Source organism: Primulina tabacum, chromosome 10 (genome assembly GCF_025594145.1).
Source record: "Primulina tabacum isolate GXHZ01 chromosome 10, ASM2559414v2, whole genome shotgun sequence".
Classification (NCBI taxonomy): Eukaryota; Viridiplantae; Streptophyta; class Magnoliopsida; order Lamiales; family Gesneriaceae; genus Primulina; species Primulina tabacum.
This window is the reverse complement of record NC_134559.1, coordinates 29784463-29804901: the sequence shown is the minus strand read 5'-3', so window position 1 is coordinate 29804901 and position 20439 is coordinate 29784463. Positions and strand designations below refer to the sequence as shown.

At 43.0% G+C, this 20439-nt stretch overlaps 20 non-coding genes and 2 pseudogenes across 20 annotated transcripts; all 22 read right to left on the bottom strand.

The window, feature by feature from the left end:
- Nucleotides 1-232: 232 nt before the first annotated feature.
- On the bottom strand, nucleotides 233-351 carry LOC142507284 (5S ribosomal RNA). Its single transcript, XR_012805544.1, has one exon. It is a non-coding gene; the product is annotated as a 5S ribosomal RNA (ribosomal RNA).
- A 684-nt stretch (nucleotides 352-1035) lies between these two features.
- Nucleotides 1036-1154, bottom strand: LOC142507591 (5S ribosomal RNA). Its single transcript, XR_012805845.1, has one exon. It is a non-coding gene; the product is annotated as a 5S ribosomal RNA (ribosomal RNA).
- A 1081-nt stretch (nucleotides 1155-2235) lies between these two features.
- LOC142507681 (5S ribosomal RNA) lies at nucleotides 2236-2354 on the bottom strand. The gene has a single exon (XR_012805932.1). It is a non-coding gene; the product is annotated as a 5S ribosomal RNA (ribosomal RNA).
- A 681-nt stretch (nucleotides 2355-3035) lies between these two features.
- On the bottom strand, nucleotides 3036-3154 carry LOC142514722 (5S ribosomal RNA). Its single transcript, XR_012810603.1, has one exon. It is a non-coding gene; the product is annotated as a 5S ribosomal RNA (ribosomal RNA).
- A 1446-nt stretch (nucleotides 3155-4600) lies between these two features.
- LOC142508981 (5S ribosomal RNA) lies at nucleotides 4601-4717 on the bottom strand. Its single transcript, XR_012807175.1, has one exon. It is a non-coding gene; the product is annotated as a 5S ribosomal RNA (ribosomal RNA).
- A 681-nt stretch (nucleotides 4718-5398) lies between these two features.
- On the bottom strand, nucleotides 5399-5517 carry LOC142514181 (5S ribosomal RNA). The gene has a single exon (XR_012810088.1). It is a non-coding gene; the product is annotated as a 5S ribosomal RNA (ribosomal RNA).
- A 1581-nt stretch (nucleotides 5518-7098) lies between these two features.
- On the bottom strand, nucleotides 7099-7219 carry LOC142507463 (5S ribosomal RNA). The gene has a single exon (XR_012805722.1). It is a non-coding gene; the product is annotated as a 5S ribosomal RNA (ribosomal RNA).
- Nucleotides 7220-7903: 684 nt separating this feature from the next.
- LOC142508576 (5S ribosomal RNA) lies at nucleotides 7904-8021 on the bottom strand. Its single transcript, XR_012806783.1, has one exon. It is a non-coding gene; the product is annotated as a 5S ribosomal RNA (ribosomal RNA).
- Nucleotides 8022-8705: 684 nt separating this feature from the next.
- LOC142514141 (5S ribosomal RNA) lies at nucleotides 8706-8824 on the bottom strand. The gene has a single exon (XR_012810050.1). It is a non-coding gene; the product is annotated as a 5S ribosomal RNA (ribosomal RNA).
- A 685-nt stretch (nucleotides 8825-9509) lies between these two features.
- Nucleotides 9510-9626, bottom strand: LOC142509706 (5S ribosomal RNA). The gene has a single exon (XR_012807866.1). It is a non-coding gene; the product is annotated as a 5S ribosomal RNA (ribosomal RNA).
- A 682-nt stretch (nucleotides 9627-10308) lies between these two features.
- Nucleotides 10309-10428, bottom strand: LOC142510984 (5S ribosomal RNA; annotated as a pseudogene).
- A 684-nt stretch (nucleotides 10429-11112) lies between these two features.
- Nucleotides 11113-11231, bottom strand: LOC142506538 (5S ribosomal RNA). The gene has a single exon (XR_012804827.1). It is a non-coding gene; the product is annotated as a 5S ribosomal RNA (ribosomal RNA).
- Nucleotides 11232-11911: 680 nt separating this feature from the next.
- Nucleotides 11912-12030, bottom strand: LOC142513833 (5S ribosomal RNA). The gene has a single exon (XR_012809759.1). It is a non-coding gene; the product is annotated as a 5S ribosomal RNA (ribosomal RNA).
- Nucleotides 12031-12713: 683 nt separating this feature from the next.
- LOC142506537 (5S ribosomal RNA) lies at nucleotides 12714-12832 on the bottom strand. Its single transcript, XR_012804826.1, has one exon. It is a non-coding gene; the product is annotated as a 5S ribosomal RNA (ribosomal RNA).
- Nucleotides 12833-14014: 1182 nt separating this feature from the next.
- LOC142508999 (5S ribosomal RNA) lies at nucleotides 14015-14133 on the bottom strand. The gene has a single exon (XR_012807192.1). It is a non-coding gene; the product is annotated as a 5S ribosomal RNA (ribosomal RNA).
- A 685-nt stretch (nucleotides 14134-14818) lies between these two features.
- LOC142516283 (5S ribosomal RNA) lies at nucleotides 14819-14937 on the bottom strand. The gene has a single exon (XR_012812085.1). It is a non-coding gene; the product is annotated as a 5S ribosomal RNA (ribosomal RNA).
- A 686-nt stretch (nucleotides 14938-15623) lies between these two features.
- Nucleotides 15624-15742, bottom strand: LOC142508649 (5S ribosomal RNA). Its single transcript, XR_012806855.1, has one exon. It is a non-coding gene; the product is annotated as a 5S ribosomal RNA (ribosomal RNA).
- Nucleotides 15743-16429: 687 nt separating this feature from the next.
- Nucleotides 16430-16548, bottom strand: LOC142510067 (5S ribosomal RNA). Its single transcript, XR_012808204.1, has one exon. It is a non-coding gene; the product is annotated as a 5S ribosomal RNA (ribosomal RNA).
- Nucleotides 16549-17234: 686 nt separating this feature from the next.
- On the bottom strand, nucleotides 17235-17353 carry LOC142507451 (5S ribosomal RNA). Its single transcript, XR_012805710.1, has one exon. It is a non-coding gene; the product is annotated as a 5S ribosomal RNA (ribosomal RNA).
- Nucleotides 17354-18036: 683 nt separating this feature from the next.
- LOC142508843 (5S ribosomal RNA) lies at nucleotides 18037-18157 on the bottom strand. Its single transcript, XR_012807044.1, has one exon. It is a non-coding gene; the product is annotated as a 5S ribosomal RNA (ribosomal RNA).
- A 683-nt stretch (nucleotides 18158-18840) lies between these two features.
- Nucleotides 18841-18960, bottom strand: LOC142512552 (5S ribosomal RNA; annotated as a pseudogene).
- Nucleotides 18961-19635: 675 nt separating this feature from the next.
- LOC142513639 (5S ribosomal RNA) lies at nucleotides 19636-19752 on the bottom strand. Its single transcript, XR_012809575.1, has one exon. It is a non-coding gene; the product is annotated as a 5S ribosomal RNA (ribosomal RNA).
- Nucleotides 19753-20439: the final 687 nt, after the last annotated feature.

Sequence of the window (20439 nt, the reverse complement as noted above, 5' to 3'; positions counted from 1 at the left end):
ATTAGAGGGTCTTAGAGAAGAAATTTAGCTAAAATATCGCCAGCTCTTTGTGGAGTAATGATTCTCGTCCGTTTGCCTGTTTACAATAAAATTAGCCTATAATTTTGTCCAAATCCGGCAGTGCCCGAGCTACGTTGATTTCACATGTCTTATCTGGTCCTGATCGAGATTCAGATGATTTGAGCAGAAAATCGTCTGTCAACAAGTAATCAAAAATAGAAAAACACGAAAAGACGTGCAACAAGAGGACTTCCCAGGGGGTCACCCATCCTAGTACTACTCTCACCAAAGCACGCATAACTTCGGAGTTCTAATGGGATCCGGTGCATTAGTGCTGGTATGATCGCACCCGAACTTTGAGTGGGATGTTTATTCTTATATCCCTCGAGTACGTGTGGAGCAAGCGGCGATGGAAAACACGCGGCACTGCTCTCACCCAATTATAACCATGAAGTTAAGCGTTCTGGGGCGATGGCAGAGCTAAGATGGGTGACCTCTCTTGGAAGTCCTCGTGTCACGACCATTTACGTAAATTATGGCAAAAACAGTCGAAATAATTGTTTTTAATGAGTTAACTGTCTCCGGAGTAATCTGCGTCATACCCTTCCGCATTGAACTGGCTCACGACATAAAAAATCGCTAAATGTTCCCAGAAAATAAGAAAAAAATAAAAAGAAGGAAATAGCGAATGTAAAGCTATTATTATGCCTGGGATACGATAAAATGGAACAGGAATCGAATTTCGATCTTCCTAAGCGGATTTCTCGAGGAAACGAAAGCTTAATAGAAGCGGTAAATCGCAAATTAGAGGGTCTTAGAGAATGAATTCGGCTAAAATCTCGTCAGCTCATTGCGCAATAATGAGTCTCGTCCGTTTGCCTGTTTACAATCAAATGAGCCTACAATTATGTCCAAATCCGGCAGTGCCCGAGCTACTTTCATTTCACATGTCTTATCTGGTCCAGATCGGGATTCAGATGATTTGAGCCAAAACTCGTCTGTCAACAAGTAATCAAATATAGAAAAACACGAAAAAGGGTGCAACATGAGAACTTCCCAGGGGGTCACTTACCCTAGTACTGCTCTCGCCCAAGCACGCTTAACTTCGGAGTTCTCATGGGATCCGGTGCATTAGTGCTGGTATGATCGCACCTGATATTGAGTGGGATGTTTATTCTTATATCCCTCGAATACGTGTGGAGCGAGGGGCGATAGACAACACGCGGCACTGCTCTCGCCCAATCATAACCATGAAGTTAAGCGTTCTGGCGCGATGAAAGAGCTATGATAGGTGACCTCTTTGGGAAGACCTCGTGGTGCGACCGTTTATGTAAATTATGGATAAAACAGTCGAAATACATGTTTTTAATGAGTTATCCGTCTCCGGAGTAATCTGCGTCATACACTTCAGCACAGAACCGGCTCACGACAACAAAAATCGATAAATGTACCCAGAAAATAGAAAAAAAATTAGAAGAAGGAAATAGCGAATGTAAAGCTATTATTATGCCTGGGATACGATAAAATGGAACGGGAATCGAATTTCGGACTTCCTAAATGGATTTCTCGAGGAAACGGAAGCTTAACAAAAGCGGAAAATCGCAAATTAGAGGGTCTTAGAGAAGGAATTCGGCTAAAATCTCACTAGCTCATTGCGGAGTAACGAGTCTCGTTCGTTTGCCCGTTTACAATCAAATTAGCCTACAATTTTGTCCAAATCCAGCAGTGCCCGAGCTACGTTGATTTCTGTCGAAATAATTATTTTTAATGAGTTAACCGTCTCCGGGGTAATCTGCGTCATACCCTTCCGCACAAAACCGGCTCACGACAACAAAAATCGATAATTGTTCCCAGAAAATAGAAAAAAATAAGAAGAAGGAAATAACGAATGTAAAGCTATTATTATGCCTGGGATACGATAAAATGGAACCGGAATCGAATTTCGAACTTCCTAAGCGGATTTCTCGAGGAAACGAAAGCTTAACAGAAGCGGTAAATCGCAAATTAGAGGGTCTTAGAGAAGGAATTCGACTAAAATCTCGTCAGCTCATTGCATAGCAATGAGTCTCGTCCGTTTGCCCGTTTACAATCAAATTAGCCTACAATTTTGTCCAAATCCGGCAGTGCCCAAGCTACGTTGATTTCTCATGTCTTATCTGGTCACGATCCAGATTCAGATGATTTGAGCCGAAAATCGTCTGTCAACAAGTAATCAAAAATAGAAAAACACGAAAAGGGGTGCAACACGAGGACTTCTTAGGGGGTCATCCATCCTAGTACTGCTCTCGCCCAAGCATGTTTAACATCGGAGTTCTGATGGGATCCGGTGCATTAGTGCTGGTATGATCGTACCCGACATTGAGTGGGATGTTTATTCTTATATCCCTCGAGTACGTGTGGAGCGGGCGGCGATGGACAACGCACGGCACTGCTCTCACCCAATCATAACCATGAAGTTAAGCGTTCTCGCGCGATGGCAGAACTAGGATGAGTGACCACCCTAGGAAGAACTCGTGTCGCGACCGTTTACGTAAATTATGGATAAAAAAGTCGAAATAATTGCTTTTAATGAGTTAACCATCTCCGGAGTAATCTGCGTCATACCCTTCCGCACAGAACCGGCTCACGACAACAAAAATCGATAAATGTTCCCAGAAAATAGAAAAAAATAAGAAGAAGTAAATAACGAATGTAAAGCTATTATTATGCCTGGGATACGATAAAATGGAATCGGAATCGAATTTCGAACTTCCTAAGCGGATTTCTCGAGGAAACGAAAGCTTAACAGATGCGGTAAATCGCAAATTAGAGGGTCTTAGAGAAGGAATTCGGCTAAAATCTCGTCAGCTCATTGCGTAGTAATGAGTCTCGTCCGTTTGCCCGTTTACAATCAAATGAGCCTACAATTTTGTCCAAATCCGGCAGTGCCCGAGCTACTTTCATTTCACATGTTTATCTGGTCCCGATCGAGATTCAGTAGATTTGAGCCGAAAATCGTCTGTCAACAAGTAATCAAAAATAGAAAAACACGAAAAGGGGTGCAACACGAGGACTTCCCAGGGAGTCACCCATCATAGTACTGTTCTCGCCCAAGCACGCTTAACTTCGGAGTTCTGATGGGATCCGGTGCATTAGTGCTGGTATGATCGCCCTCGACATTGAGTGGGATGTTTATTCTTATATTCCTCGAGTACGTGTTGAGCGGGCGGCGAAGGAAAACACGCGGCACTGCTCTCGCCCAATCATAACCATGAAGTTAAGCGTTCTCGCACGATGGCAGAGCTAGGATGGGTGACCTCCCTGGGAAGACCTCGTGTCGCGACCGTTTATGTAAATTATGGATTAAACAGTCGAAATAATTGTTTTTAATGAGTTAACCGTCTCCGAAGTAATCTGCGTCATACCCTTCCGCACAAAACCGGCTCACGACAACAAAATTCGATAAATGTTTCCAGAAAATAGAAAAAAAAATAAGAAGATGGAAATAACGAATGTAAAGCTATTATTATGCCTGGGATACGATAAAATGGAACCGGAATCGAATTTCGAACTTCCTAAGCGGATTTCTCGAGGAAACGAAAGCTTAACAGAAGCGCTAAATCGTAAATTAGAGGGTCTTAGAGAAGAAATTTGGCTAAAATCTCGTCAGCTCATTGCGTAGTAATGAGTCTCGTCCGTTTGCCCGTTTACAATCAAATTAGCCTACAATTTTGTCCAAATCCGGCAGTGCTCGAGCTACTTTCATTTCACATGTTTATCTGGTCCCGATCGAGATTCAGATGATTTGAGCCGAAAATCGTCTGTCAACAAGTAATCAAAAATAGAAAAACACGAAACTAGTACTGCTCTCGCCCAAACACGCTTAACTTCGGAGTTTTGATGGAATCCGGTACATTAGTGCTGGTATGATCGCACCCAACATTTAGTGGGATGTTTAATTTTATATCTCTCGAGTACGTGTGGAGCGGGCGGCGATAGACAACACTCGGCACTGCTCTCGCCCAATCATAACCATGACGTTAAGAGTTCTGGCGCGATGGCAGAGCAAGGATGGGTGACCTCCCTGAGAAGTCCTCGTGTCGCGACTATTTGCGTAAATTATGGCAAAAACAGTCGAAATAATTGTTTTTAATGAGTTAACCGTCTCCGGAGTAATCTGCGTCATACCCTTCCGCACAGAACCGGCTCACGACAACAAAAATCGCTAAATGTTCCCAGAAAATAGAAAAAAAATAAGAAGAAGAAAATAGCGAATGTAAAGCTATTATTATGCCTGTGATACGATAAAATGGAACCGGAATCGAATTTCGAACTTGCTAAGCGGATTTCTCGAGGAAATGGAAGCTTAACAGAAACGGAAAATCGCAAATTAGAGGGTCTTAGAGAAGGAATTCGGTTAAAACCTCGTCAGCTCATTGCGGAGTAATGAGTTTCGTTCGTTTGCCCTGTTACAATAAAATTAACCTACAATTTTGTCCAAATCCGGCAGTGCCCGAGCTACTTTCATTTCACATGTCTTATCTGGTCCCGAACGAGATTCAGATGATTTGAGCCGAAAATCATCTCTCAACAAGTAGTCAAAAATAGAAAAACACGAAAAGGGGTGCAACACGAGGACTTCCCAGGGGGTCATCTATCCTAGTACTGCTCTCGACCAAGCATTTAACTTCGGAGTTCTGATGGGATCCGGTGCATTAGTGCTGGTATGATCGCACCCGACATTGAGTGGGATGTTTATTCTTATATCTCTCGAGTACGTGTCGAGCGGGCGGCGATGGACAACACGCGGCACTGCTCTCGCCCAATCATAACCATGAAGTTAAGCGTTCTGGCGCGATGGCAGAGGTAGGATGGGTGACCTCCCTGGGAAGACCTCGTGTCGCGACCGTTTACGTAAATTATGGATAAAACAGTCGAAATAATTGTTTTTAATGAGTTAACCGTCTCCGGAGTAATCTGCGTCATACCCTTCCGCACAGAACCGGCTCACGACAACAAAAATCGATAAATGTTCCTAGAAAATAGAAAAAACAATAAGAAGAAGAAAATAACGAATGTAAAGCTATTATTATGCCTGGGATACGATAAAATGGAACCGGAATCGAATTTCGAACTTCCTAAGCGGATATCTCGAGGAAACGAAAGCTTAACAGAAGCGGTAAATCGCAAATTAGAGGGTCTTAGAGAAGGATTTGGGCTAAAATCTCGTCAGCTCATTGCGTAGTAATGAGTCTCGTCCATTTGCCCGTTTACAATCAAATTAGCCTATTTTGCCTAAATCCGGCAGTGCTCGAGCTACTTTCATTTCACATGCCTTATCTAGTCCCGATCGAGATTCAGATGATTCGAGCCGAAAATCGTCTGTCAACAAGTAATCAAAAATAGAAATACACGGAAAGGGGTGCAACACAAGGACTTCCCAGGGGGTCACCCATTCTAGTACTGCTCTCGCCCAAGCACGCTGAACTTCGGAGTTCTGATGGGATCCGGTGCATTAGTGCTGGTATAATCGCACCCGACATTGAGTGGGATGTTAATTCTTATATCTCTCGAGTACGTGTGGAGCGGGCGGCGATGGACAACACGCGGCACTGCTCTCGCCCAATAGGGATGGCAATTTCCTCCGAACCCGTTGGAGGATCCGATACCCGACCCGAATAGAAGAGGGTATGGAGGGATTTTTAGACCCGATTAAATAATTGGGTAATCGGGTATGGGGATTTTCGGGTTCGGGTATGGAGGCGGGTTTGATATAATCCGACCCACACCCGACCCGAATACCCGTTTAAATTAATATATATAAATATATATATAGATATATATGTATATATATAGTAATTATATTTATTTATATTAAAGATTCATCTTCTCAAATCCAAGTAAATCGGTACTTTTTCTTTTCTCTTCCCTTTCACTTTCACTTTAACGTTTCAAGGTTTTACCACTCTTTTATTTCGCATTCAATTTCTCATCTTCTCCACTGGTAAGTTTATTCCATGTTTGACTTCAAAAATTGAAAAATACTTTATTTCTTGATTATGGTTCATTATATTCTTTTTTTGTTTGCATATTTCCCAATTCATTTTAGGGTTTTTTTAACCAATTAATTTTGGAGTTTGGAATGTACGTGGCTTTGTTTTTTTATTGGTTTTGGTTTTTTTTTTAATTTGGGATATTTTTAATGTTTTGTTATTTTTTCTACAAAGTTTATTTTGCAAATTTTTATCATTAATAATTTTTCTTATTTTTCATTTAAATAATTTTTTAAATATTCATAACTTCATTGAAACAATTCAAATTTGAAAAAATTCAATTGTATATGATAATGGGGTATTTAGGTAGGGTATGTGTATCCGATAATCCGATGGGTATGGGGATGAGGATGAAATTCAATACCCGATGGGTATGGGGATGGGTATGGGGATGAATTTAATAAATGGGTATGGGGATGGATGTATGAAATCCGACTCATACCCTACCCATTGCCATCCCTATCGCCCAATCATAACCATGAAATTAAGCGTTCTGGCGCGATGGCAGAGGTAGGATGGGTGACCTCCCTGGGAAGACCTCGTGTCGCGACCGTTTACGTAAATTATGGATAAAACAGTCAAAATAATTGTTTTTAATGAGTTAACCGTCTCCGGAGTAATCTGCGTCATACCCTTCCGCACAGAACCGGCTCACGACAACAAAAATCGATAAATGTTCCCAGAAAATAGAAAAAAAAATAAGAAGAAGGAAATAACGAATGTAAAGCTATTATTATGCATGGGATACGATAAAATGGAACCGCAATCGAATTTCGAACTTCCTAAGCGGATTTCTCGAGGAAACGAAAGCTTAACAGAAGCGTTAAATCGCAAATTAGAGGGTCTTAGAGAAGGAATTCGGCAAAAATCTCGTCAGCTCATTGCGAAATAATGAGTCTCGTCCGTTTGCCCGTTTACAATCAAATTAGCTTACAATTTTGTCCAAATCCGGCAGTGCCCGAGCTACTTTCATTTCACATGTATTATCTAGTCCTGATCGATATTCAGATGATTTGAGCCGAAAATCGTCTGTCAACAAGTAATCAAAATTAAAAAAACACGAAATGGGGTGCAACACGAGGACTTCCCAGGGGGGGTCACCCATCCTAGTACTGCTCTCGCCAAAGCACGCTTAACTTCGGAGTTCTGATGGAATCCAGTGCATTAGTGCTGGTATGATCGCACACGACATTGAGTGGGATGTTTATTCTTATATCCCTCGAGTACGTGTGGAGCGGGCGGCGATGGACAACACGCGGCACTGCTCTCGCCCAATCATAACCATAAAGTTAAGCGTTCTGGCGCGATGGAAGAGGTAGGATGGGTGACCTCCCTGGGAAGACCTCGTGTCGCGACCGTTTACGTAAATTATGGATAAAACAGTCGAAATAATTGTTTTTAATGAGTTAACGGTCTCCGGAGTAATATGCTTCATACCCTTCCGCACAGAACCGGCTCACGACAACAAAAATCGATAAATGTTCCCAGAAAATAGAAAAAAAAATAAAAAGAAGGAAATAACGAATGTAAAGCTATTATTATCCCTGGGATACAATAAAATGGAACCGGAATCGAATTTCGAACTTCCTAAGCGGATTTCTCGAGAAAACGAAATCTTAACAGAAGCGTTAAATCGCAAATTGGAGGGTCTTAGAGAAGGAATTCGGCTAAAATCTCGTCAGCTCATTGCGTAGTAATGAGTCTCGTCCGTTTGCCCGTTTACAATCAAATTAGTCTACAATTTTGTCCAAATCCGGCAGTGCCCGAGCTACTTTCATTTCACATGTCTTATCTTGTCACGATCGAGATTCAGATGATTTGAGCCGAAAATCGTCTGTCAACAAGTAATCAAAAATAGAAAAACACCAAAAAAAATGCAACACGAGGACTTCCGAGGGGTCACCCATCCTAGTACTTCTCTCGCCCAAGCACGCTTAACTTCGGAGTTATGATGGGATCCGGTGCATTAGTGCTGGTATGATAGCACCCGACATTGAGTGGGATGTTTATTCTTATATCCCTCGAGTACGTGTGGAGCGGGCGGCGATGGACAACACGCGGCACTGCTCTCGCCCAATCATAACCATAAAGTTAAGCGTTCTGGCGCGATGGCAGAGGTAGGATGGGTGACCTTCCTGGGAAGACCTCGTGTCGCGACCGTTTACGTAAATTATGGATAAAACAGTCGAAATATTTGTTTTTAATGAGTTAACCGTCTCCGGAGTAATCTGATTCATACCCTTCCGCACATAACCGGCTCACGACAACAAAAATCGATAAATGTTCCCAGAAAATAGAAAAAAAAATAAGAAGAAGGAAATAACGAATGTAAAGCTATTATTATGCCTAGGATACGATAAAATGGAACCGCAATCGAATTTCGAACTTCCTAAGCGGATTTCTCGAGGAAACGAAAGCTTAACAGAAGCGTTAAATCGCAAATTAGAGGGTCTTAGAGAAGGAATTCGGCAAAAATCTCGTCAGCTCATTGCGTAGTAATGAGTCTCGTCCGTTTGCCCGTTTACAATCAAATTAGTCTACAATTTTGTCCAAATCCGGCAGTGCCCGAGCTACTTTCATTTCACATGTCTTATCTGGTCCCGATCGAGATTCAGATGATTTGAGCCGAAAATCGTCTGTCAACAAGTAATCAAAAATAGAAAAACACGAAAAGGGGTGCAACACGAGGACTTCCCAGGGGGTCACCCATCCTAGTACTTCTCTCGCCCAAGCACGCTTAACTTCGGAGTTATGATGGGATCCGGTGCATTAGTGCTGGTATGATAGCACCCGACATTGAGTGGGATGTTTATTCTTATATCCCTCGAGTACGTGTGGAGCGGGCGGCGATGGACAACACGCGGCACTGCTCTCGCCCAATCATAACCATAAAGTTAAGCGTTCTGGCGCGATGGCAGAGGTAGGATGGGTGACCTCCCTGGGAAGACCTCGTGTCGCGACCGTTTACGTAAATTATGGATAAAACAGTCGAAATAATTGTTTTTAATGAGTTAACCGTCTCCGGAGTAATCTGCGTCATACCCTTCCGCACATAACCGGCTCACGACAACAAAAATCGATAAATGTTCCCAGAAAATAGAAAAAAAAATAAGAAGAAGGAAATAACGAATGTAAAGCTATTATTATGCCTAGGATACGATAAAATGGAACCGCAATCGAATTTCGAACTTCCTAAGCGGATTTCTCGAGGAAACGAAAGCTTAACAGAAGCGTTAAATCGCAAATTAGAGGGTCTTAGAGAAGGAATTCGGCTAAAATCTCGTCAGCTCATTGCGTAGTAATGAGTCTCGTCCGTTTGCCCGTTTACAATCAAATTAGCCTACAATTTTGTCCAAATCCGGCAGTGCCCGAGCTACTTTCATTTCACATGTCTTATCTGGTCCCGATCGAGATTCAGATGATTTGAGCCGAAAATCGTCTGTCAACAAGTAATCAAAAATAGAAAAACACGAAAAGAGGGTGCAACACGAGGACTTCCCAGGGGTCACCCATCCTAGTATTCTCTCGCCCAAGCACGCTTAACTTCGGAGTTATGATGGGATCCGGTGCATTAGTGCTGGAATGATAGCACCCGACATTGAGTGGGATGTTTATTCTTATATCCCTCGAGTACGTGTGGAGCGGGCGGCGATGGACAACACGCGGCACTGCTCTCGCCCAATCATAACCATAAAGTCAAGCGTTCTGGCGCAATGGCAGAGGTAGGATGGGTGACCTCCCTAAGAAGACCTTGTGTCGCGACCGTTTACGTAAATTATGGATAAAACTGTCGAAATAATTGTTTTTAATGAGTTAACCGTCTCCGGAGTAATCTGCTTCATACCCTTCCGCACAGAACCGGCTCACGACAACAAAAATCGATAAATGTTCCCAGAAAATAGAAAACAAAATAGGAATAAGGAAATAACGAATGTAAAGCTATTATTATCCCAGGGATACAATAAAATAGAACCGGAATCGAATTTCGAACTTCCTAAGCGGATTTCTCGAGGAAACGAAAGCTTAACAGAAACGGTAAATCGGAAATTAGAGGGTCTTAGAGAAGGAATTCGGCTAAAATCTCGTCAGCTCATTGCATAAGAATGAGTCTCGTCCGTTTGCCCGTTTACAATCAAATTAGCCTACAATTTTTTCCAAATCCGGCAGTGCCCGAGCTACTTTTATTTCACGTCTTATCTGGTCCCGATTGAGATTCAGATGATTTGAGCCGAAAATCGTCTGTCAACAAGTAATCAAAAATAGAAAAACACGAAAAGAGGTGCAACACGAGGACTTCCCAGGGGGTCACCCATCCTAGTAACTGCTCTTGCCCAAGCAAGCTTAACTTCGGGGTTCTGATGGGATCCGGTGCATTAGTGCAAGTTTGATCGCACCCGACATTGAGTGGGATGTTTATTCTTATATCCCTCGAGTACGTGTGGAGCGGGCGGCGATGGACAACACGCGGCACCGCTCTCGCCCAATCATAACCATGAAGTTAAGCGTTCTGACGCGATGGCAGAGCTAGGATGGGTGACCTCCCTGGGAAGACCTCGTGTCGCGACCGTTTACGTAAATTATGGATAAAATAGTCGAAATAATTGTTTTTAATGAGTTAACCGTCTCCGGAGTAATCTGCGTCATACCCTTCCGCACAGAACCGGCTCACGACAATAAAAATCGATAAATGTTCCCAGAAAATAGAAAAAAAAATTAGAAGAAGGAAATAACGAATGTAAAGTTATTAATATGCCTGAGATACGATAAAATGGAACCGGAATCGAATTTCGAACTTCCTAAGCGGATTTCTCGAGGAAACGAAAGCTTAACAGAAGCGGTAAATCGCAAATTAGAGGGTCTTAGAGAAGGAATTCGGCTAAAATCTCGTCAGCTCATTGCGTAGTAATGAGTCTCGTCCGTTTGCCCGTTTACAATCAAATTAGCCTACAATTTTGTCCAAATCCGGCAGTGCCCGAGCTACTTTCATTTCACATGTCTTATTTGGTCCCGATCGAGATTCAGATAATTTGAGCCGAAAATCGTCTGTCAAAAAGTAATCAAAAATAGAAAAACACGAAAAGGGGTGCAACACGAGGACTTTCCAGGGGGTCACCAATCCTAGTACTGCTCTCGCCCAAGCACGCTTAACTTCGGAGTTTTGATGGGATCCGGTGCATTAGTGCTGGTATGATCGCAACCATTGAGTGGGATGTTTATTCTTATATCCCTCAAGTACGTGTGGAGCGGGCAGCGATGGACAACACGCGGCACTGCTCTCGCCCAATCATAACCATGAAGTTAAGCGTTCTGGCGCGATGGCAGAGTTAGGATGGATGACCTCCATGAGAAGACCTCGTGTCGCGACCGTTTACGTAAATTATGGATAAAACAGTCGAAATAATGATTTTTAATGAGTTAACCGTCTCCGAAGTAATCTGCGTCATACCCTTCCGCACAGAACCGGCTAACGACAACAAAAATCGATAAATGTTCCCAGAAAATAGAAAAAAAATAAGAAGAAGGAAATAACGAATGTAAAGCTATTATTATGCCTGGGATACGATAAAATAGAACCGGAATCGAATTTTGAACTTCCTAAGCGGATTTCTCGATGAAACGAAAGCTTAACAGAAGCTGTAAATCGCAAATTAGAGGGTCTTAGAGAAGGAATTCGGCTAAAATCTCGTCAGCTCATTGCGTAGTAATGAGTCTCGTCCGTTTGCCCGTTTACAATCAAATTAGCCTACAATTTTGTCCAAATCCGGCAGTGCCCGAGCTACTTTCATTTCACATGTCTGATGTGGTCCCGATCGAGATTCAGATGATTTGAGCCGAAAATCGTCTGTCAACAAGTAATCAAAAATAGAAAAACACGAAAAGGGGTGCAACACGAGGACTTCCCAGGGGGTCACCCATCCTAGTACTGCTCTTGCCCAAGCAAGCTTAACTTCGGAGTTCTGATGGGATCCGGTGCATTAGTGCAGGTATGATCGCACCCGACATTGAGTGGGATGTTTATTCTTATATCCCTCGAGTACGTGTGGAGCGGGCGGCGATGGACTACACGCGGCACCGCTCTCGCCCAATCATAACCATGAAGTTAAGCGTTCTGGCGCGATGGCAGAGCTAGGATGGGTGACCTCCCTGGGAAGACCTCGTGTCGCGACCGTTTACGTAAATTATGGATAAAATAGTCGAAATAATTGTTTTTAATGAGTTAACCGTCTGCGGAGTAATCTGCGTCATACGCTTCCGCATAGAACCGGCTCACGACAACAAAAATCGATAAATGTTCCCAGAACATAGAAAAAAAATAAGAAGAAGGAAATAACGAATGTAAAGCTATTATTATGCCTGAGATACGATAAAATGGAACCGGAATCGAATTTCGAACTTCCTAAGCGGATTTCTCGAGGAAACGAAAGCTTAACAGAAGCGGTAAATCGCAAATTAGAGGGTCTTAGAGAAGGAATTCGGCTAAAATCTCGTCAGCTCATTGCGTAGTAATGAGTCTCGTCCGTTTGCCCGTTTACAATCAAATTAGCCTACAATTTTGTCCAAATCCGGCAGTGCCCGAGCTACTTTCATTTCACATGTCTTATTTGGTCCCGATCGAGATTCAGATAATTTGAGCCGAAAATCGTCTGTCAAAAAGTAATCAAAAATAGAAAAACACGAAAAGGGGTGCAACACGAGGACTTTCCAGGGGGTCACCAATCCTAGTACTGCTCTCGCCCAAGCACGCTTAACTTCGGAGTTTTGATGGGATCCGGTGCATTAGTGCTGGTATGATCGCAACCATTGAGTGGGATGTTTATTCTTATATCCCTCAAGTACGTGTGGAGCGGGCGGCGATGGACAACACGCGGCACTGCTCTCGCCCAATCATAACCATGAAGTTAAGCGTTCTGGCGCGATGGCAGAGCTAGGATGGGTGACCTCCCTGGGAAGAACCTCGTGTCGCGACCGTTTACGTAAATTATGGATAAAACAGTCGAAATAATTGTTTTTAATGAGTTAACCATCTCCAGAGTAATCTGCATCATACCCTTCCGCACAGAACCGGCTCACGACAACAAAAATCGATAAATGTTCCTAGAAAATTGAAAAAAAAATAAGAAGAAGGAAATAACGAATGTAAAGCTATTATTATGCCTGGGATACGATAAAACAGAACCGAAATCGAATTTCGAACTTCCTAATCGGATTTCTCGATGAAACGAAAGCTTAACAGAAGCGGGAAATCGCAAATTAGAATGTCTTAGAGAAGGAATTCGGCTAAAATCTCGTAAGCTCATTGCGTAGTAATGAGTCTCGTCCGTTTGCCCGTTTACAATCAAATTAGCCTACAATTTTGTCCAAATCCGGCACTGCTCTCGCCCAATCATAACCATGAAGTTAAGCGTTCTGGCGCGATGGCAGAACTAGGATGGGTGACCTCCCTGGGAAGACCTCGTGTCGCGATCGGTTACGTAAATTATGGTTAAAACAGTCGAAATAATTGTTTTTAATGAGTTAACCGTCTCCGGAGTAATCTGCGTCATACCCTTCCGCACAGAACCGGCTAACGACAACAAAAATCGATAAATGTTCCCAGAAAATAGAAAAAAAAATAAGAAGAAGGAAATAACGAATGTAAAGCTATTATTATGCCTGAGATACGATAAAATAGAACCGGAATCGAATTTCGAACTTCCTAATCGGATTTCCCGATAAAACGAAAGCTTAACAGAAGCGGTAAATCGCAAATTAGAGGGTCTTAGAGAAGGAATTCGGCTAAAATCTCGTCAGCTCATTGCGTAGTAATGAGTCTCGTCCGTTTGCCCGTCTACAATCAAATTAGCCTACAATTTTGTCCAAATCCGGCAGTGCCCGAGCTACTTTCATTTCACATGTCTTATCTGGTCACGATCGAGATTCAGATGATTTGAGCCGAAAATCGTCTGTCAACAAGTAATCAAAAATAGAAAAACACGAAAAGGGGTGCACAACACGAGGACTTCCCAGGGGGTCACCCTTCCTAGTACTGCTCTTGCCCAAGCACGCTTAGTTTTGGAGTTCTGATGGGATCCGGTGCATTAGTGCAGGTATGATCGCACTCGACATTGAGTGGGATGTTTATTCTTATATCCCTCGAGTACGTGTCGAGCGGGCGACGATATACAACACGCGGCACTGCTCTCGCCAATTATAACCATGAAGTTAAGCGCTCTGGCGCGATGGCAGAGGTAGGATGGGTGACCTCCCTGGGAAGACCTCGTGTCGCGACCAGTTTACGTAAATTATGGATAAAACAGTCGAAATAATTGTTTTTAATGAGTTAACCGTCTCCGGAGTAATCTGCGTCATACCCTTCCACACAAAACCGGCTCACGACAACAAAAATCGATAAATGTTCCTAGAAAATAGAAAAAAAAAATAAGAAGAAGAAAATAACGAATGTAAAGCTATTATTATGCCTGGGATACGATAAAATGGAACCGGAATCGAATTTCGAACTTCCTAAGCGGATATCTCGAGGAAACGAAAGCTTAACAGAAGCGGTAAATCGAAAATTATAGGGTCTTAGAGGAGGAATTCGGCTAAAATCTCGTCAGCTCATTGCGTAGGAATGAGTCTCGTCCGTTTGCCCGTTTACAATAAAATTAGCTTACAATTTTGTCCAAATCCGGCAGTGCCCGAGCTACTTATATTTCACATGTCTTATCTGGTCCCGATCGAGATTCAGATGATTAGAGCCGAAAATCGTCTGTCAACAAGTAATCAAAAATAGAAAAACACGAAAAGAGGTGCAACACGAGGACTTCCCAGGGGGTCACCCATCCTAGTACTTCTCTCGCCCAAACACGCTTAACTTCGGAGTTATGATGGGATCCGGTGCATTAGTGCTGGTATGATAGCACCCGACATTGAGTGGGATGTTTATTCTTATATCCCTCGAGTACGTGTGGAGCGGGCGGCGATAGACAACACGCGTCACTGCTCTCGCCCAATCATAACCATAAAGTTAAGCGTTCTGGCGCGATGGCAGAGGTAGGATGGGTGACCTCCCTGGGAAGACCTCGTGTCGTGTCCGTTTACGTAAATTATGGATAAAACAGTCGAAATAATTGTTTTTAATGAGTTAACCGTCTCCGGAGTAATCTTCGTCATACCCTTCAGCACAGAACCGGCTCACGACAACAAAAATCGATAAATGTTCCCAGAAAATAGAAAAAAAAATAAGAAGAAGGAAATAACGAATGTAAAGCTATTATTATGCTTGGGATACGATAAAATAGAACCGAAATCGAATTTCGAACTTCCTAAGCGGATTTCTCGATGAAACGAAAGCTTAACAGAAGCGGTAAATCGCAAATTAGAGGGTCTTAGAGAAGGAATTCGGCTAAAATCTCGTCAGCTCATTGCGTAGTAATGAGTCTCGTCCGTTTGCCCGTCTACAATCAAATTAGCCTACAATTTTGTCCAAATCCGGCAATGCCCGAGCTACTTTCATTTCACATGTCTTATCTGGTCACGATCGAGATTCAGATGATTTGAGCCGAAAATCGTCTGTCAACAAGTAATCAAAAATAGAAAAACACGAAAAGGGGTGCACAACACGAGGACTTCCCAGGGGGTCACCCTTCCTAGTACTGCTCTTGCCCAAGCACGTTTAGTTTCGGAGTTCTGATGGGATCCGGTGCATTAGTGCAGGTATGATCGCACCCGACATTGAGTGGGATGTTTATTCTTATATCCCTCGAGTACATGTCGAGCGGGCGACGATATACAACACGCGGCACTGCTCTCGCCCAATCATAACCATGAAGTTAAGCGCTCTGGCGCGATGGCAGAGGTAGGATGGGTGACCTCCCTGGGAAGACCTCGTGTCGCGACCGTTTACGTAAATTATGGATAAAACAGTCGAAATAATTGTTTTTAATGAGTTAACCGTCTCCGGAGTAATCTGCGTCATACCCTTCCACACAAAACCGGCTCACGACAACAAAAATCGATAAATGTTCCTAGAAAATAGAAAAAAAAAATAAGAAGAAGAAAATAACGAATGTAAAGCTATTATTATGCCTGGGATACGATAAAATGGAACCGGAATCGAATTTCGAACTTCCTAAGCGGATATCTCGAGGAAACGAAAGCTTAACAGAAGCGGTAAATCGCAAATTAGAGGGTCTTAGAGAAGTGGAATTCGGCTAAAATCTCGTCAGCTCATTGCGTAGGAATGAGTCTCGTCCGTTTGCCCGTTTACAATAAAATTAGCCTACAATTTTGTCCAAATCCGGCAGTGCCCGAGCTACTTTCATTTCACATGTCTTATCTGGTCCCGATCGAGATTCAGATGATTAGAGCCGAAAATCGTCTGTCAACAAGTAATCAAAAATAGAAAAACACGAAAAGAGGTGCAACACGAGGACTTCCAAGGGGGTCACCCATCCTAGTACTTCTCTCGCCCAAACACGCTTAACTTCGGAGTTATGATGGGATCCGGTGCATTAGTGCTGGTATGATAGAACACGACATTGAGTGGGATGTTTATTCTTATATCCCTCGAGTACGTGTGGAGCGGGCGGCGATAGACAACACGCGTCACTGCTCTCGCCCAATCATAACCATAAAGTTAAGCGTTCTGGCGCGATGGCAGAGGTAGGATGGGTGACCTCCCTGGGAAGACCTCGTGTCGTGACCGTTTACGTAAATTATGGATAAAACAGTCGAAATAATTGTTTTTAATGAGTTAACCGTCTCCGGAGTAATCTTCGTCATACCCTTCAGCACAGAACCGGCTCACGACAACAAAAATCGATAAATGTTCCCAGAAAATAGAAAAAAAAATAAGAAGAAGGAAATAACGAATGTAAAGCTATTATTATGCCTGGGATACGATAAAATAGAACCGGAATCGAATTTCGAACTTCCTAAGTGGATTTCTCGAGAAAAAACGAAAGCTTAACAGAAGCGTTAAATCGCAAATTAGAGGGTCTTAGAGAAGGAATTCGGCTAAAATCTCGTCAGCTCATTGCGTAGTAATGAGTCTCGTCCGTTTGCCCGTTTACAATCAAATTAGCCTACAATTTTGTCCAAATCCGGCAGTGCCCGAGCTACTTTCATTTCACATGTCTTATCTGGTCCCTTTCGAGATTCAGATGATTTGAGCCGAAAATCGTCTGTCAACAAGTAATCAAAAATAGAAAAACACGAAAAGGGGTGCAACACGAGGACTTCCCAGGGGGTCACCCATCCTAGTACTTCTCTCGCCCAAACACGCTTAACTTCTGAGTTATGATGGGATCCAGTGCATTAGTGCTGGTATGATAGCACCCGACATTGAGTGGGATGTTTATTCTTATATCCCTCAAGTACGTGTGGAGCGGGCGGCGATGGACAACACGCGGCACTGCTCTCGCCCAATCATAACCATAAAGTTAAGCGTTCTGGCGCGATGGCAGAGGTAGGATGGGTGACCTCCCTGGGAAGACCTCGTGTCGTGACCGTTTACGTAAATTATGGATAAAATAGTCGAAATAATTGTTTTTAATGAGCTAACCGTCTCCGGAGTAATCTGCGTCATACCCTTCCGCACAGAACCGGCTCACGACAACATAAATCGATAAATGTTCCCAGAAAATAGGAAAAAAAATAAGAAGAAGGAAATAACGATAAAAAACTATTAATATGCCTGAGATACGATAAAATGGAACCGGAATCGAATTTCAAACTTCCTAAGCGGATTTCTCGAGAAAACGAAAGCTTAAATGAATCGGTAAATCGCAAATTAGAGGGTCTTAGAGAAGGAATTCGGCTAAAATCTCGTCAGCTCATTGCGTAGTAATGAGTCTCGTCCGTTTGCCCGTTTACAATCAAATTAGCCTACAATTTTATCCAAATCCGGCAGTGCTCGAGCTACTTTCATTTCACATGTCTTATCTGGTCCCGATCGAGATTCAGATGATTTGAGCCGAAAATAGTCTGTCAACAAGTAATCAAAAATAGAAAAACACGAAAAGAGGTGCAAAACGAGGAGTTCCCAGGGGGGGTCACCCATCCTAGTACTTCTCTCGCCCAAGCACGCTTAACTTCGGAGTTATGATGGGATCCGGTGCATTAGTGCTGGTATGATAGCACCCGACATTGAGTGTGATGTTTATTCTTATATCCCTCGAGTACGTGTGGAGCGGGCGGCGATGGACAACACGCGGCACTGCTCTCGCCCAATCATAACCATGAAGTTAAGCGTTCTGGCGCGATGGAAGAACTAGGATGGGTGACCTCCCTGGGAAGACCTCGTGTCGCGATCGTTACGTAAATTATGGTTAAAACAGTCGAAATAATTGTTTTAATGAGTTAACCGTCTCCGGAGTAATCTGCGTCATACCCTTTCGCACAGAACCGCTAACGACAACAAAAATCGATAAATGTTCCCAGAAAATAGAAAAAAAAATAAGAAGAAGGATAACGAATGTAAAGCTATTATTAGTGCCTGGGATACGATAAATAGAACCGGAATCGAATTTCGAAACTTCCTAAGCGGATTTCTCGATGAAACGAAAGCTTAACAGAAGCGTAAATCGCAAATTAGAGGGTCTTAGAGAAGGAATTCGGCTAAAATCTCGTCAGCTCATTGCGTAGTAATGAGTCTCGTCCGTTTTGCCCGTTTACAATCAAATTAGCCTACAATTTTGTCCAAATCCGGTAGTGCCTGAGCTACTTTCATTTCACATGTCTTATCTGGTCACGATCGAGATTCAGATGATTTGAGCCGAAAATCGTCTGTCAACAAGTAATCAAAAATAGAAAAAACACGAAAAGAGGTGCACAACACGAGGACTTCCCAGGGGTCACCCTTCCTAGTACTCTCTCTGCCCAAGCACGCTTAGTTTCGGAGTTCTGATGGGATCCGGTGCATTACGTGCAGGTAATGATCGCACCCGACATTGAGTTGGGATGTTTATTCTTATATCCCTCGAGTACGTGTCGAGCGGGCGACTGATGGACAACACAGCGGCACTGCTCTCGCCCAATCATAACCATGAATTTAAGCGTTCTAGCGCGATGGCAGAGGAAGGATGGTGACCTCCCTGGGAAGACCTCGTGTCGCGACCGTTTACGTAAATTATGGATAAAACAGTCGAATATTGTTTTTAATGAGTTAACCGTCTCGGAGTAATCTGCGTCATAACACTTCCGCACAGAACCGCTCACGACAAAACAAAATCGATAAGATGTTCCTAGAAAATAGAAAAAAAAAATAGAAGAAGAAAAATAACGAATGTAAAGTTATTATGATGCCTGGGATACGATAAAATGGAACCGAATCGAATTCGAACTTCGTAAGCCGATATCTCGAGGAAACGAAAGCTTAACAGAAGCCGGTAAATCGAAAATTAGAGGGTCTTAGAAGAGGAAGTTCGGCTAAAATCTCGTCAGCTCATTGCGTAGTAATGAGTCTCGTCCGTTTGTTTACAATCAAATTAGCCTACAATTTTGTCCAAATCCGGCAGTGCCCGAGCTACTTTCATTTCACATGTCTTATCTGGTCCCGATCGAGATTTTGTTTGAGCCGAAAATCGTCTGTCAACAAGTAATCAAAAATAGAAAAACGAAAAGGGTGCAACACGAGGACTTCCCAGGGTCACCCATCCTAGTACTGCTCTCGCCCAAGCACGCTTAACTTCGGAGTTCTGATGGGATCCGGTGCATTAGTGCTGGTATGATCGCACCCGACATTGAGTGGGATGTTTATTCTTATATCCCTCGAGTACGTGTGGAGGGCGCGGCGATGGACAACACGCGGCACTGCTCTCGCCCAATCATAACCATGAAGTTAAGCGTTCTGGCGCGATGGCAGAGCTAGGATGGGTGACCTCCCTGGGAAGACCTCGTGTCGCGACCGTTTACGTAAATTATGGATAAAACAGTCGAAATAATTGTTTTTAATGAGTTAACCGTCTCCGAGTAATCTGCGTCATACCCTTCCGCACAGAACCGGCTCACGACAACAAAAACGATAAATGTTCCCAGAAAATAGAAAAAAAATAAGAAGAAGGAAATAACGAATGTAAAGCTATTATTATGCCTGGATACGATAAATGGAACCGGAATCGAATTTCGAACTTCCTAAGCGGATTTCTCGAGGAAACGAAAGCTTAACAGAAGCGTAAATCGCAAATTAGAGGGTCTTAGAGAAGGAATTCGGCTAAAATCTCGTCAGCTCATTGCGTAGTAATGAGTCTCGTCCGTTTGCCCGTTTACAATCAAATTAGCCTACAATTTTGTCCAAATCCGGCAGTGCCCGAGCTACTTTCATTTCACATGTCTTATCTGGTCCCGATCGAGATTCAGATGATTTGAGCCGAAAATCGTCTGTCAACAAGTAATCAAAAATAGAAAACACGAAAAAGGTGCAACA